The sequence below is a fragment of the Ambystoma mexicanum genome, chromosome 14, assembly GCF_040938575.1.
Source record: "Ambystoma mexicanum isolate Mex_15411 chromosome 14, UKY_AmexF1_1, whole genome shotgun sequence".
In the NCBI taxonomy this organism is placed as follows: Eukaryota; Metazoa; Chordata; class Amphibia; order Caudata; family Ambystomatidae; genus Ambystoma; species Ambystoma mexicanum.
In genome coordinates this window covers 554,095,537-554,113,675 of record NC_090940.1, presented here as the reverse complement: position 1 = coordinate 554,113,675, position 18,139 = coordinate 554,095,537, and positions in this window count along the sequence as shown.

Below are 18,139 nucleotides of genomic sequence, written 5' to 3'. Positions count from 1 at the left end.
CGTACGGAACAAATAAGAGACTGTGTGCCCAATTGTAATAATGAATAATTGAATACGTGGTCTCCGAAAACTTATTATTGCCTTGTGATTATGTTAACCGGCTTCACAATAGTAATTGTCTTAGGATGTTGGTATTTGGAGGAAGTACATCCGCTTGAAATTCTTTTACCCACTGAAAATGTACCTACTATTTCTACACCTTTTGTGCATCTGCACACTCTATCTCTAAAGACTCTCAGCACAGACAGAGTTACCACAATACCACTTTATTACTCATCATGAATGCCACACATGCCATTTTTAACAAGTCTAATTGTTGGGTCTGCTCGCATTTACCACAACACGGAGACAAGGGGTTGGGCCAGTATATTCATCCTTTACCTCTGACTACTGCATGCTATGCATCTTTAAGGGCACTATTCTTTGGCCGATGGAACAATAGCATCTCAGGGAACTTTGATGGAACTAATTTGAATGATTTTGAGAGACGAGTTCTAACGCCCCTGGGATGATCACTTTCTTTGCGAATAGGAGCAAGCTTAATGTTGCTTCTATTAGGCCTTCTGATAAATTGTCTCGTCTTTTTCAATCTCTGATCTTTTACAAGATGGCTCCTATAGGCAATAGGGATGCCACGCCACCTTCCTATACTATTAACTACAACCCCAATTTAGTTTCTTTCTGTATACAGAGGAATGGTGCTCAGTCAATGAGCGAATTCAAGGGCTGCGCCAACGTTGCGAACTTGACCAGTGAGAACAGACCTCTGTATGTAGGCGAACCTGTCTACTTTGTTTGCAGTAATGAAGCTTACCAATGGTTACCTAGGAATTGGCAGAGAACCTGTTATTTAGGGATTCTGTTACCCGGGGTATTCATAGCAAGCACCATAGAAATCTCTAAGGCTCGTCCAAGGCAGGATGAGAATGGCGATACTTCAACACAAGTTCTGGGTGACGTAGCTAAATCCTTTGTACCTTTTTGTGGCCAAATATTACATTCTGAGGATATCAGAAGACTAGCGAGAGTACTGGAGAGGATCATCAACTGGACGACTGACATACTCTATAACATGACTTTAGAACAAAAAGCAATAAGGTTAGTGGCACTTCAGAACCGGATGGCGTTAGACATCATCCTGGCTGAGCGTGGTGGAGTATGTAAATTAGTGGGATCCGCTTGTTGCATTTTTGTGCCGGATTCCTCCCCAACCATCTTTAAAACAATACAAAATCTGCACGTCCTAAATTCAGATTTGCATGTTCCCGAGGGAAACTGGGATCTTAGCGCTTGGTTCTGGGACTTTTTATGATCTTGGGGATGGAAGCTACTTTCAGTCTTGCTGATTATTTTGGGTATTCTGTTGTTTTTCTGTTGCTGTATACAGTGTCTTCTTGGCATATGTTCGGTGTTACGAGGATGTTGTGCACAAGCAATGGGTATGTTAGGACAAAAGGTACGTGCCCCAGAGAAGATGACAAACAAATTTGTGTTGAAAGAAATATCTGTTTCGGACCTCATGGCGATCGAGGTCCCTGATAGTGATTCAGGGTGTATGGACATTGAGATGTGGAGTTACTCGTAAAGTGACTAGAAGTAGTTTAGCGCTTGGTTTAGGCCAAAAGGAGGGTTTGTTAAACGGGAAATCATATTGTGCCTCCTTTCTTATATATATTGGCCTAAGCCCAGTTGCACTGCGAAGAAAACCGCGTTTCAAATGTGCCGATTTTGGATCGACTTCACTGCCATTTTGGGATCATCCGACATTTTGATTTCTGTTCAATAGTAACAATGTGTTCTAAAATGGTGGACTGTGTTTTCAACTAGTAACAAGCCTTCCCGAACCTTGCACCTTAGTTAATGTTTAGACTGTCCGTTGGCCTAACGTTTAGGCTGAGTAAAGAGACCTTGGGCCTCATTACGACCCTGGCGCTAATGGGTTAACAGCGCCGTAAAAGGCTGCGGCGCCGTTAACCCATTAGCGCCTGATTACGAGGTCCCTTTGCGGGATCCGACCTTAGCGGCTGGTCTACACCAGCCGTTAAAGTAGGAACCCGCAAAGGGATCTTGGTGCTAAGTACGGTACCGCAATTTGCGGTACCGTACTTTGCGCCTTCCCCATTCCCATTGAGCCCTATGGGGCAAAAATGGGAATGGGGAAGGGCCATGGAGGAAGGGGGAATTACCGCCCCACCAACCTTGTAATGGGGTGGTAATTCCCCCTTTCTCCATGGCGGAGTCAGTAAGTTACCGGCATGGACCATGGTTCTATTAGCACCATGGTTTTCCGCCTGGGTCGTAATGAGGCCCCTTGTCCCATGCCTGACTTGTGGTCTAAGGATTGTCTGCACCAATAAGCCTGATCCACAGACATACATTGACACAATGTAATGCAAATATCGAACGTGGACACTGGCTGAACTGCATTGTGAAGGGACATGTGCTAAGGCTTACTGCTAAACCTGGGAATACACTGTTGCCATTGTAACTTGTTTGTATTTAAACGGAAGATAATCCGTGTGCATATTGTCATATAAGCCATAAGTTAACTCGGCACGAACTCTAGAGCATGGATTATTAGCTTGCAGAGGGGCTGGACGTTATTTCTAAATGTATAAATGCACGAATATCTAGATGGTCAGTACCTCTCACTTCTCACACTGAAGGGCTGGTATTCACTGTGATGTACTGAGGGCCAGATAGCTATCTGATTTTGTTCTTTGTAAACTGTACAGTATTAAAGATCTGTGAATCTTTATAAGCCCGTGTTTGGTGTATTTCCTTTTGCGGTCCTCAGCCTCGATATTTCCTCTTGCTTTTACAGCAGGAGTGGTCAACTAATTAATATAAGTGACCCACACCTGAGGGGGGACTGGTAGGCTTAAGAGGCCTCCTCAGGTGTAGGCATTGGAAGGAGAAGGAGAAGCAGAAGTGGAAGGAGAAGGGCAGAGTGAGCAGGAAGAGTCTTGCAGACCGTGTATGCAGCTGTGGTCGGGACTGGAGGAGAGAGACAATGCTGGGACCACTGTGAAGTCAAAGACAGTGGCTGGTCCTGAGAGGGTCTATGCCTCCACAGTTGTCCCAATTGCAGAGGTTGTGCAAAAGGGACACTTGACCTTTGAAGACGTATTGTGCAGAGGATGCTCATCGGAAAGCGGTGCCAGGGAGGTTTTCCTTCTCGAGAGATCTCTGGTGGCTGGGGTGCAACAGAGACTCTCAGGAACAAAGGAAGCTCCAGAAACGAGTGGCATGGGCAAAGGCAAACCAGATGAAACTGCTCGCCGAGTCGCGAGGAGCCACTGCAGCAGAATACCTGTGAATGCCGAGAGTTGCTAAAAAGTTTAACGCTGCAGAAGAATGAACATGATGAAGCTGTTGTAAAGTTATTTAAGTTGGAGGTTACTACTAAAGCATGTTTTATTTTGTGAAACACTGTTCTAACAAAGACAATTAATGTTGTTTGAGGTACTGAAGGAAGAACTGTATAAATCTGGTGTACAGGAGTTACATTTCTTCTGAAGTATTCAGATGTGGCTAATTATCCTGACAAAGACAACTATTGTTGCTCATGTGAAGAATAGAAATCTGAGGCTCATTCTTCCTCAAATAAAAGCAAAGAACATTCTATTTTCTTTGGTATATCATCACTGCCAGAACCTTCTGTTGTGAAGTTGAAGTTTGAAAGAACTGTGTCAGAACTTTGTTACAAACCAGGATTTCCTTATTTCTTTTTGAACCGTGGAGCAGAATCCTGCTTGAACCTGGGGAAGGGGATTTCACCTGTATCGTAACAAGAGACTGTGGTAATGTTGTGACTTCATCTGTTCCCATGTGAGGGAACGATATCCTTTGTTAGAGTGTTTCCTTTAGTTTATTTTAGACAGGGAAATCCTCGTAAGAGTAGGGATAGCGAGATGTTTATCCAACCTTGTTATTTAATTAAATGGCAAATTTTGAAAACTCTTTCCAAAGTTGTCCGCCTCACATTTCTGACCGCTCACATATGGTGTCAGGGTTGAGATCGGAATCAATTGACACAAATTGGGGAAGGCTTACATTTGAGAAACTTAATAAAAGAGCTCCACTCCTACAAAAGCTTCTGAGCAATCGATAGGTTTTGATATATATAGTAGTAAAGAGGAGTCAATTGGGAGATAGGGCTTTGATCCCCACAGATTTAATTCTTATTCCTCCCCAGGGTGCTTATAGGCGTATTGTAATGGGTAACAATCTGGCTCTGAACAAAAGCAAAACGGAGCTGATAATAGTAGGTAACCCCATCTACCTCTCCAAATTGGACCCCTCTTACAAATCATTCAGGCTAGGCTCTGAGGAAATGTTCCATCAACCCAAATTATTGGATCAGTCCCTTAACATGAGAGCTCACATGAGCAGCGTTGTCGCCACCTCCTTTTACTACGTTAAACTATTAGCCCACCTGAGACCTTTCATCTCGCAAGTGAATGCCGAAACTATCGCCAGAGCCATAGTTGGTGCAAAGAATGACTATTGCAGTAGCCTCCTAGTCGGTCGGGGAAAATTGGACTCCAACAGACTTCAAGTAGTCCAGAACGGTGCAGTTCGAGTAACTATGGGTCTGGCTCAGCGTGACCATATCTCAGCTGCCCGACGCTTCTTACACTGATTGTCTGTCGAGGCATGATCTAAATTTGGACTATTGATGATAGTCTTTAAATGTATACTTAGCATTATGCCCAAATACCTGCAAAGTGACATTCTAGATAAGGTCAACAGTAGTGCTCTAAGGTCTAGCAAACAGAATCTGTTGTGACTCCCATGCTGTAAACTCAAGAAGGTCGAGAATTGGACTTTCTACATCGCAGCACCCAAACTATGGAACTCTCTTCCATGCACTCTCAGACAGCATCCCTCTATCACCTCGTTTAAGAAGGCCCTTAAGACCTGGCTCTTTTTCTGACCTTTGACATTTTACGCTCACCATTTCTTCGCCCTGTCCCTTCATTTGCTGACAACCTTTTCAGTTGTTTGTTTTTCATGTTTGTTCGTATTGTATGCCCCTCACGCCTCAGGGTTCATGGCAGCGTGTTATAAATTGACTAAAAGTGAAAAAGTAAACGTATTGCTAAGAGTAATTCATCAGGACTATAGAGGAGATCTTAAAGTATTGATGCAAAATAATAGAAAGAAAGCCTACCAAATAAAAATGGGACAAAAGATTGCCCAAGGCATTTTGGAGAGAGCTATGTTTCCAAAAGAAGTTAAGAACAGTGGTCAAACCAGGAGAAGAACACAAGGTTTTGGGGAGGCAAATCTGGAACCAGTAGCCCAAGTCAATCTAGAAAGTGAAAACAAGGTTATTCCTGACTTATCTTTTTCACAACATAATGATCCCTTACTAGCAGAATGTTTTAATCAGGTAACCATTGAGGAAGAAGGGAGAAAAAGGAATGGTTATTTTTATTTCCCTAAATGCCAGATTACTATATAGCGGTGATGTAGGTCTCCTAGGATTCAATTTGCAATTCCTAAGAGTCATAAAAATATTGTGTTGGAAATGGCTCAAGCTCATTTAACAGGGCGACGTTTAGGAACAGCTAAAACACAAGCTCAAATTATAAATAGATTCTTTTTGCCCAGAATGTATGCCGATATGAAGATTTTCATCAACACCTGTGCTTTGTGTGAGAAAACTAACAATAAAATACCCCATCCCGCTCTATTACAACCTTTACCCATTATTGATGTTCCATTTTACAGAATTGGGTTGGACATAGTGGGTCCTTTAGAAACCTCAAGGTTAGATAATGAATATATGTTGGTCATTTTAGACTATGCAACCCTTTACGCTGAAGACTTTCGCCTATGGAACAATGCCTCACAGCACATTTTGAAACAACCGTTTTTTTCCCCGAGCTGGATTTCCAAAGGAAATTCTGACTAATCAAGGATATACTTTTCTGAGTAAACTCATGGCTGAGGTAAAAGATATCCTTCAGATTAAAACTCTACAAATGTCCATGTATCATCCCCAAACTGATGGAATATTTGAAAGATTTAACCAGACTATGAAGGACATCTTTAAGAAACTAGTTGAGGCCGATGGGAAAAATTGGGATATTATGATACCATGCACCTTATTTGCTATTAGGAAAACTTAGTCATCTACCAGAGTTTCTCCTTTTGATCTATTATATAGAAGAGAACCTAGGGATGTATTAGGCATGTTGCGTGAGACCTGGGAGGAGAGCGAAAGGGCTATTGTTCCATTGTCCCAGTCAGCTCAAAGACCAAAAGAACATATGACTGCATTTAGGAATATAGTACAAACTAATATGGCCCGAGCTCAAGAACATCAGAAAGAATGCTATAATAAGAAAGCGATAATGAGATCTTTTTCTATAGGTCAAAAGTGTTGGTTCGCCTTCCTTCCACAGAGAATAAGATGCACTCTAGATGGCATGGGCCATATAAAATACTAGAACAAAGAGGACCCTATAAATATAAAGTCTCTCAGACGGATCGACACATTAAAAACATATATATCACATCAACCTAGTTAAAGGACGGAGGAAGACCCAGAAAGAAATACTTCAGTTGTGTTAATGATATGATATGATATTGTAGAGGAGGTCCCAAGTACGGCCCACACTCCAACTGTCCATTTTGAAGTACCAGGAACATTCACGTCGAAGTATGTGAAGTACGAGGAGCAAATAAACCAGCAAAGAGCCTCAGTGGGGCTCTTTCCAGTACCTATCAGAAGAACCGCACTCATTGAGGTACCGACACCTAAGAAAACCTAGACAGTAAAGTATCCATTGAGAAAACCATATCACCAAATGAAACCGAATGCAGATTGACAGGGTACAGTCCCTGAAGAAGCCAAAAAGGTCTTAATGGATGACGATGGTGACGTCACAAGAACCAGGACGGACTCACATAAAGAAGATATGACGCCCTGCAAATGACAAAAAGAGACGAAATGCCATGGATAAGGGACATCGCGAACCTAAAAGTGAAAGGACGATGTCAAATGTAAGAAGCTTATGCCATGAGCACGACGAAGATATTCAGTTAGTTTACACATGTACATATGCTTGGAACCGCAAGTAAGCTAAGAAAATCGTGCGGCTTTCTATGCTTAGTAGTAAGATAGATTGTGGCAAGCACAAACCTATACATACCTACCTCAACAGAAGCACGTTATATAAGTATACTTCCACTATGCACAAGGGCAGAATCAACCAAACATTACTAGAGGCCGCATGAAGAGAGTTTCATAGTTAGCAAATCAAGAATAAAATACAGAAACGAAACTCAGACGGAGACAAATCGTGCCAAAAAGCCAAGGTCATATCAGCTAAAATAGGCCAACAGTAGCTACAGTTAATGAAGCAAGGAACAGAATATCCTGCACAGAAAGATCAAGATAAGAAGCTGAAGGCAGGTGGTGGACATAACGAAAATCAAATACACAAATTATATGGAGAATGAGGCAATTTTACGGTGTCTGAATCACGTGACCAGCCGAGCAAAAAGAAGGTGGACTTTCACATCTACGCATGGTGGAGTGCCATGCAAAGATATCAGAACTTTTCGAGACAGAGATGCAGTCTCAAGGCCAACCACAGTGAAATAATTGACACATGACCACCAAAGTAATGATTGATTGTAGCAATAATTGGAGAAAGGCTGGGGGAGCTGACGTGCACCCTGCACCTGGCCGACTATTCTGCATGCTTCTAGGCAAAGTGGAAAAGTATAAGTGGGGTTGGTGCCAACCCAATCATAGTGGACCAAGTAATCTAGGGTCCTGTAGTTAATAGAACAAATGGGATGTCATTCTTTTAGTGACGTCTACAATAGCCATTTTTAAGGTAGGGCTTAGATGCCCCACCTTACAGTGTTTCCCCAATCCCCTCACTCTGTTACCATATACAGATATAGTACCTAGATTAAAGTTACCTTCCTAGAACCAATAGAATTGCATGCAACATTTTAAGCGTGACACGTCAGTGATGACGAATTTTTAGTATAAATGATGTGTTTTTTATGAAGTTTGTTGGAGTTGTGAAGCGAGAAGGAAGATCAATCAACCGCTGATATTCATGAAACTCCCCGTTTGTTGTACTTGTCATTAAACAGACTCCCTTTGCCAAACCGTTGAGTTGTCATTATTGATTTGATGCCGGAGTATTAATCTGCATCCCCATCCATCTCATGGGTGCTGCTATTCCATCTTAAAGTGCTATTGGGCAACCCCCAGCTTCATGTGCCAATTGGGGTCCTAGTGCACACAAGGTAGCAGTGATAGGAAGGTTTATCGTTTATCGATTAGATAAGACACACATTGACCATCGACATAAAGTAACTCTAGGTCCTCGGCAATATCACAAGTCCTTTTGCCATCCCGCTAAGTAAATTGAGGGTCTCCCCGTGGACAGTGGTTAGAATACATTATAAAACCTGCAGGTTAAGGTCTGAAGGAACCTGTGCTTTCTCCCACAAACCCCTTCCCACTTCTACGAGCAGCCGATCGGGTGAACAGCAGGAGAGGCGGTGACGAAGGCAGTGATCCCGAGCATCCAGAGAGGAAAACATGCAAACGGTGAGTGAAAAAGACTGAATGCTTTGGCAAAAAGTGCATACCTCAGAACAAGTAAGGGAAGGTAACGGAGGGAGGCGGGAAACAAAAAATACAGTTAGAAGTAGAGTAGAATGTATATATATATATATATATATATATATATATATATATGGGGAAGGAAATAGTGACTCGAGGGTGACAGAGTATACCGAGTATAGTGGATAAGGATACCAGGAGGATACCTGAGCACAGAGAGAGATACCGAGGGGGACACCCGAGAAGAGAGGATACGCCCAAATTCCTACGCTTAATATAGCGGTTAGAAGAAGCCTGCATCCAAAGTCCAGAATAAAATAGGAATAACTAGGAGACCAAAGCGGTTAAAGACGTTTTTTTTTTAAAAGGGATGGGTTTACACCCCATGTTGGAGTAAAATTTAGGGGCAGAAATTTGTGTAGCCAGCTGGAGTCTGTCAAGTCTGTCAATGTCTGTCTTATGTGTTATTTGTTGTGACGTCATAGGATGAGATTTTTTCCTTGGTGGAATTAGCATAAAAATGACACGATTGTTTAGCTGAGATATTGTAGGATATGAATTGATGCTTGTTGTTTGAAAAAGAAAGTATAATTTTTTGTGAAAAAACGGGATTGGAGCTGGCGACGATTGGTGCTTGCTCATATTGTTGAAGTTGTTTAAAGAAACAGAAAAGTACAACAAGTGTTATATAAAGAAAAGGTGAACAGATTTAAGCATGGAAGACATGACACCATTAATACACCTGTTGCCAAAACACGCACCTAAGCTGAAAAAGTACAGTGCAGAATGGATTAAAGGAACCGGGAACAAAATGTTTATGCCATGGCCCCAGGGTGGATCGCTGTCTAAAATGGTCCTGCAGCACATGACGACATATTTGCATGCCATATACACTGGCAAAAAGTTAGACAAATGCCTAGCTAGTTTAGAGCTTTGGAAGATGTACTAAGAGGATAAGGAGGAGGAGCCAGCCGCCAAGTAATTGGATACTTAAGGTATGCACAGAGGGGGGTGAGACGCCTTCCATGCCACCCACCCCAGCCGAAACAAAAAGTGAAGTCAGTAAAGACAAATGATTTTACCCGCTAAGGGAACTTAAATCAGCCACTGTGTATTGCAACCCGGCATATGAGCCATCTATGCAAAGTAGTGACGAAAGTCCAGATAAAGACAGGGATAGAGATAGCACCTCCAAGGTTCTGAGGGACAAAGAGAGGTGCGAGAACAACAGAGAAGACCAGGCACAAGCAAGTACATCTCTCGATACAGAGAGAGAGGACAAAAGATGGAAAGGAAATGAGAATAGAAGTGATGAGATAGCATTCACACAGAACAAATGGATGGGTGGTCAGATTTTATTGAAACTTGATGGTAAAGGCATTGATGACGCGAGACAAAAAGGGAAGCTAGACAGTTTACAGAGAAAGGAAAAGAAAAAGGAAAAAGTATTGAGAGACAAAAGGATCAGGAAAAAAGGTAGGCAGAGACGAGAGCAGTTGTATCGCAAAGAGCAAGAAAGACAACACGAACATAAACAGAGAACAGCTAATGATCAGGACAGACAAGAACAAAGGGAAATAGAAGAAGAAGAGCAAAAGATATGGGAAAAAAGAATAAAGAGACGAAGGGATGAGGAACTGTGAAAGGCAAATGAACATAGAGATGCAAAGAAAAGGGAAGAAGATAGGGTCAGAGAGGAAGCAAGGAAGCACAGAGAATTCGATGATGATGTAGAACGTAAACAAAGACAGAGAGCACATGATCTTGAATATCTGGAAATAGAGGTTAAATAACCTGATCCAGTAGTAGATTGGGAAGACATTGAAGAATTCTTTCCTGAGTACAATTCAGTACCAGGCACGTCTAGTGCAAATATGGAAGATGACTTTGACACCAGAAGCATCGGAGAGAGGATTGATAGGATATATGATAAAATGGGGCTAGAACAAGTACCCCAGGGGAAAGGAGAGGACGAGCGCCTGGAGAGCATTCAGCTGTATGATGCTGAGGATGTCTCCCGAAGCAGTAGAAATCGAGAACTGTCCCTAGTCAGGTTGAAAATCAATAGGAACGAGGAGGAGGAGAGAAGTTGCACGAGTTGGGCACAGACGATATCGGATGCCGAAAGAGAGGAACATGAGGAAAAGGAGGAAGAGAGGAGACACGAAAAATGCTTCTCCAGAGGATAAGGGATAAGATGGTCAGATTTTAGCGAGTCTGCACCTAAGGCATCAGAGTCAGCCACACAGTCAGACCGACACGAAGAAGTATCTTACGGTCAGAGGGGTTGTGTCCACCACCCTATGTGAGTTGACTAAGGACATTACCAGGTAGGCGGCGATGCGGAAATATTACTCCTGCAATAGACAGAGAAACGATGAGAGAAGAGAGGGAGGGTAATGTGTCACAATTTCCATTGTTCGAGAAAGGAGGAGCGAGACCACAGTATATTCCATGGCCGCACATGGATCAGGAAAACCTGAAAAATAAGCTTCCAATGTTGACATCGGGAGCCGGAAAAAGGATACTCGAGCTAGAGAAAATGATGGGAGGAAACACGTTAGCTATAGGGGATATCAAGGGTCTTTTAATCGCCATACTTGGTGATAGAGCTGATGATGCGTGGACACATTCAGGTTATCCTGGCGTAACCACAGTCAATACTGCGCACTATGGAGCACCATTTAACAATTGCAGAGCCACGGTATGGAAAGCATTAATAACCAGGGCGAGATTTGACTGTCTTCTTCTGCAAGGCAACATAGCAAATTGGAAAGAGTTTCTGGACACTGCGAGCTGTCCGGTGTGTGGACATCAGCCTGAAGATCTGTCTCATGTATTGTTTTTCTGCACTGGTTATGCAGGGATACGTAGAGCTACCCTGATACCTGCCCTAAAGAAGACAGAGCTTCACCAGTACAAAATGGCACTCGCATTCCTCCTGAGTGCTGATTCTGTTTTTACGGCCTGGGCCCTGCTCTCCTTTCTAAGGAGAGCACTGTACTTTAGAAAGGGGTTGATGAGGCTCCAGGGAGTTGGTGGCTCTTAATGCAAGGGGGGACTATAGGAGGAATTGTGTTTAAACTGACCTAATCTTCAGATTAGTGGTGTTGTAATATCCGTCAATATTACCCTACTGTGTCCCGTTTTAAAGTATGGTTGTTATGGTCTTTTGTACATGATTTTAAGGAATTGTTTATGCATTGTGACATTTTTTGGATGTATGTAATGTTGTTTTTGTGTTTGATTGATTTTTTTGCATCCGAATAAACTTGTTTGACTGACTGACTGAAAGCATTACGATTGCTATATCGGGATACATCCGACATGGGAGCTATGTAAGATGAAGGAGTCAGAGGACCCTTTGCTTTACATCCAGAATTTCCAAGATGTGTGGGTACTGGAAACGCAGAACTCTTATGGGAAATCTATACCCCTGTTTTACCATATATTATGCCAAGGGCTGCCAGATCAGGTACAGAAGCAGCTCAAGACATTGGTAGGAGCCGAGGCCAAACCGTGGTCTGAAATACATTTGACCATAGCACACTATTGCAGACTGCTGCAGGAAAAGAATCGCAAAAAAGAGGCAGCGCGAAAAGCCGAAGACTCAAAATGAGTGCAGACATTTTTTTCAAAATAGGCCAACGAAGCGGCAATGATAACTAACACAGACAGATCAAACATACAGCAGGAAAATAATCCACAGCAGGTTAATCAGGGCAATAATGGGTTCTACCCCAGAGGGAGAGGATTTAGAGGAAGAGGATGACAGAGTAATCAGGGAGGTTTTCAAAACAATCAGGGACGCTTTCAAAACATGCAAAATGGCAATCAAGATATGTCGAATGGGCAAATAATCAGACCACTGCCAATATGTTGGACGTGTGGGATGAGAGGGCATCTAGCATGCACATGCATAGGTCAAGGCATGGTGCAAAACGACCAAGGAACAAGAGCAGGTATGGTGAATCCACCTGTGTTTTTACAGCAGGGAGGAAATGGAGTTGCACAGAATCACACGGTGCAACAGCAAATGCAAGAGCGCAGCATAGCTTGTAACCTCAGAACTTGATAAGTGTTCCGCGAGGACAGTCTCAACAGTCGCTGATGCAACTGGTACAGACAGTAAGTTCAGGACAGGCTGCGAACTCTGGAATAAGACCTAACACTGGAGATGGAGGAAGCCCATTCACGCAAAATGGTACAAAGTTGTACATGGACTAGGACAGCCCACTGGGAACCCTGATGTGTTCTATTCTATCAGTGACACCAGACCCTCACCAGGAACCAAGGGTGGATGTCATTATAGGGGATAAAGAATATTCCTTCTTAGTTGACACAGATGCAACACGCTCATGTATACATGAAGGCAAGTTTTCCTTGTCCGGCGATGCTATAAATACTCCTGGTTTCACAGGAGCAACAAGTTGTGTTCCTTTTACATATACACTTCCAGTCTCTATGGGAGGATGTGATATTAATGTACCACTGTTATATTCGAGACAAACCCCAGTAAATATCTTGGGACGAGACCTAATGACAAAGTTAAACATGACAATCTCGTTCACAGAGAAGGACATAATATGTTCAACTCCAAGAATGCACTATTTGAACATATGCGAGATGATTAGAGCATAAGCAGGACACACAGCTATGAGAGCTATCCCATTAGAAACAGAAATATTTGCATATGGAATACGTGTGCTAATGGCGGGACTACCAGGCCTTGCAGACAAAACCATGAGGAGCCCAAATGAATTTCTATTTAGGCCAAGAATACCTATGCACAAGGAGAAGTGACAAGTATTTCCCTTGATGATACACACAGCTATAGTGCGAGGGAAAATAGCTTCGATAGATGGTTGTGATGATGAAGGCTGACAATGGTGCACAGTAATCGCCATTAAAGAAGGGTACAGATTGACTGACGTCACTGATGGCGATCTGTTTGATGAGCAAGCAGATGGAGAAGAAACAACAGTTCAGGTAAATCTCCCTTTCTGGGTGAAAATGATCAAAAGAGAAGTGCCTCAGAGAATGATATTGACACAGAAACGGCCTGAATATTTTGAGGACGACATGGCTCAGGTGCCTGTCTCAGTATGGACCACAGGCCTCTATGACGTAGGTTTATTGAAAGAAGTCGGAGAGTAAGGATTAAATTGAAGCCAGGAGCAATTTTACCCAAAGTACTACAGTATCCCATGTCTAGGGATGCAGATGAAGGAATTTTCAAGACAATTTCAGCTATGATGGAACAGGGCATCTTAGTGACGTCAGAGTTGTCATGCAATACTGCAGTTTGCCTTATCAAAAAATCAAAGGGAGGGTCTTGGAGACTAATTCAAGATTTACGCCCGATAAATGATATTGTAGAGGCCGAGTTCCCCTTAGTCCCTAACGCGGCCCCAATCCTATGTAATATACCTGTTGAGGCAAAATATTTCACGGTGATCGACTTGAAAAATGCATTTTTCTCAATCCCATTGCACCAGGACTCACAAGATTTGACGGAATTTACATTCAGGCAGATGCGTCTGAAAAGCATGAGGTTTCCCCACAGGTACTGCGAGTCTCCTTGGATTTTTAACAGAGTCCTGCAGATGGACCTATGCAATATTGCATTAGAGAGTGTTGTCTTGCAATATGTGGATGACATCCTAATTTGCAGCACGACAGAGGATAGATGCAGACGCGATTCTGTTCAGTTTTTGACTATATTGGCTGAGAAAGGAAATAAGGTTGAAAAAAGAAAAGTCACAATATTGGCAGCAATAAGTGCTGCACATAGGCCAGCTGATCTCGCATGAGGGGAAAAGAGTTACCCCTGAAAGGGCTGAACCCATACTGAACACAGCTAAGGCACACATGATAAAACAGGTGCACAGTTTTTTAGGTCTCTGCGATTATGTCAGGGCATGAGTCTTTGACTAGAACTCATATACCAAGCCCTTGTTACAGGCCCTAAAGAAGGTACAGGTGACAAAAGGAAAAGGTTAAATGGTCTGAGACCATGGAAAATAGGTTTGCTGAACTCAAGAGAGCCATTTGCACTGTGCCAGTTTTAGGGATTCCCAATTATGCACAGGAATTCTACTTGTTTTCACACATGAATGGCAGCGTTATGACGGCAGTGCTCCCACAGAGAACCACATTGGGGTACAAGCCCCTGGCATACTACAGTGGGAATTTGGACCCAATGATGAGAGGTCACTTCCCCTGCGAACAAAGTTTAGCTTCCGCAGCGTTCGCCATAGAGAAGGCTATAACGATTGCGATGGGATGCTCCAGGACGTTGTACGTCGAGCACGCGCTATTTGCTACTCTAAAGAAACCAAAGGGCACATTGATATGTCAGAGAGTTTCTGCTTATGAAGTGATCATATCAAATCCATTGATTAAAATAATTCGATGTAAGATAGTAAACCCAGCTACGTTCATAGCAGAACCAGTCACTGAAGGAGAGACCATACATGACTGCGCAAATTATGAAGAATTTTATGATGAGATTCCCAGAGTGAAAGAAAATACATTGGCAGAAGGAGAAATTGTCTTTGTTGACGGTTCCTCGAGAATCAATCAAAACTATGGGCAAAGATATACAGGCACTGCTGTGGTGAAGCACACAGCAAACAGAGAATTTCGAGTACTCATTAGTGCACGATTACCATCTCATCATTCAGCACAAGCTGCAGAATTATTGGTGTTGATACTCGCGATTAAGAATCACGCAGACCAGGAAGTTATGGTGTGCAGTGTCTCCGCCTACATGACATCGACAGTGCACGCAGGCCTAGCGTGCTGGAAAAGGAGGGGCTACCTCCGAGCGGACCGCACGCCAGTGCAGCAAGCAGCCCTATTGGATAGGCTCATTAAGGCACTACAGCTGCCAGTGGGTATAGCGGTCATGAAATGCGCCACCCACACAAAGGGGACAGATTTCATCTCACAAGGAAATCAAGCAGCAGACACAGAGGCCAAGCGTATGGCATCCAAAGACAAAAGAATAATGAATGTGGAAATAACTGATGTAAATGAAAAAATGATTGTTGCAGGAAATGAACCTGAGAGCTATAACAACATGGGGCAAACTCAGTTAATGGAACTCCAAGGGGAGGCACCACAGGAGGAGATGAATCTCTGGAAGCGGCAAGGGTGTACTTTAAACCCTTCTGAAAGCTTGTGGTGAAAAGACAGCACTGGTAAACCAGTAATGCCTATAGCCCTGTTAAAATTAGCATTGCAACAGTTGCACTATCCAGCGCATATGACAAAAGAGAATCTCTCAGCAACGCTCACTGAAGACTGGTTCATACCAAACAAAGCATAGCACGTTACATTTTTTATGGTGAACTGTATAATCTGCCAGCAGTTCATGTCTGGGCATACACTACGAGTAATTAGAGGAGTCATCCCAAGGCCCAATGGACCTTTTTAGCACTTGCATATCGATTACGTTGATATGATTCAAGTATGTAACGGGTAGAGGTACCCAATTGTTGTGGTGTGTCCATTCTCTAGATGGATAGAAGCAGGTCCATGTACACACCCAGACTCTACCTGTGCGGCCACATTTCTGGTGATAGAGGTGTTTCCCAGGTGGGGAATATGTGAGGTTATGAGATCAGATAATGGGGCTCACTTTGTTAACAAAGTCTTTGAAGAGATTAGCTTTTTAGCTTGGTATAAAGCACAAGTTCTCATCGGCGTAACAACTGCAAGGTAATGGAACATGTGAGAAGCTCAACGGCTTGTTAAAAGAAAGGATAGCCAAGTTGAAGCTTACTCTAAAGAAGGGATGGTTACATTGCCTTCCTTTGGCACTGTATGCACTCAGAAACCAGCCTGGTTCTGAACATCATCTTACGCCGCACGAAATAGCAACAGGCAGAAGGATGCATACTCCCCTGACACCCCGAGACAGAGCTAGAAGTGATGCCCAGCCAACAGGAGAAATCGTAGGGTCTGAAATGCAAAATTACTTGAAATGCATGACATCCAGTCTTACTGTAATTTCAGGCCAGCTGCAGCGACGATGAAAAGGGTGCAGGGCAGCGCAGAACACAGAAGGAGATATTACTGCAGACACAGTTCAGACTTTATGCGTTCCATCAATATTCCCTGGAGACATGGTCCTGGTGAAGAATCCCACGAGAAATAAGTGGGACAAGCCAAGGTTTAATAGTCCCTTCACAGTGAAAGATGTCACTCCCTCTGCAGTCAAACTACAAGGAAGAAGAGCTTGGATCTTTCTGGGTGACATCAAGCCATACATTGGAGAAGGCCCCCTGCCCACACCCCAATGCGTAAAGACCACAGACGACGGAGAAAAACCGCAGCACGTGCAGACGAGATCTATGACGTGGATGAAGGACGCATGACCAGCAACGCAAAGGCAAAGAACTTTTGTGCAAAGTTGTGGTTTAATTTTGGACATTTCCTCTGAGCAAAAAGGAGATAAGGACATGAAAATGGACACTCTGTGCGTCCTAGTTGCAGGGTGAAGAGGAGAATTGCATGCATAGCCACAACAGAGGTTATTAACTTTGAACTATGGACTGAGGCACGCTAAAGCCTTGATAAGCAAAGGATATGCCAAATTTTGATCGAGGACACACAAATTGGAAGAAAATACAGTATCCAGATTCTTTCCAAACAGGAGCATTATTTGGACTCAATTATGGTGTCCCACAGTAGCGACATCACCAAAGACATCCCAAGTTGTCTTGACCTAGTCTTGAGGTCATACCCGTCATTGGTGGGAAGGCTCACCAGCATCACTGAATTGCTTCAAGATCCTGAAAACGAAAAGACAATAGGGAGGCTGCTCACTGTGATTGCCAAGCAGTTCCTCCTGCTTCCGGAGTACAGAGAGGGAAAAACTAATGTCCCAAGCAGAAGAAGAAGCGAATAGGCTTATCAACGTGTTGTTCTTTCATGTAATTGAAGACTGTCCAGATCTTGTCAGGAGAAACGCGGACGTTTTGACATTTCTTCAAGATCCAGCAAACACAGAACGTTTATGTATAATCCTGAACGGAATTATCATCCAAGTTGCTCTTCACACACATCGAGAATGCAGAAACTGCTCACAGTGAGTGAGGGCCAAACAGTTCCAAAATTCAGCAAGGGAAGGACAAATGTCCCTGTCACCAGAAGATAGCAGATTGGCAAGCAACGTCTCCTTTCGCTTAATTGAGGATTTTCCAGAACTTGTGGGGAGAACTGCCAATGTTGACGTCCTCACATTCATCAGAGACCAAGCTAATTCTACACAGATGAGCATGCTCTTGCATGGTATTGTGATGCAGGTCAAACTTTCTAACCATCAACATAATTATCTGAGAAGATTTTAAACTTTCCGCCGAGGGACAGATCGAGAAGGTATTGCCAGAGTCTTCACTCTTGTTATGCTGACAAGGACACAACATGTCGTCTGGAGTGAAGCAAGTAAGAGGCATTGCCTCGGAGCTTGTGTACATTGAACATGCACAGTAAAGAGACTTGCTGAACATATTGCCGTATTTTATA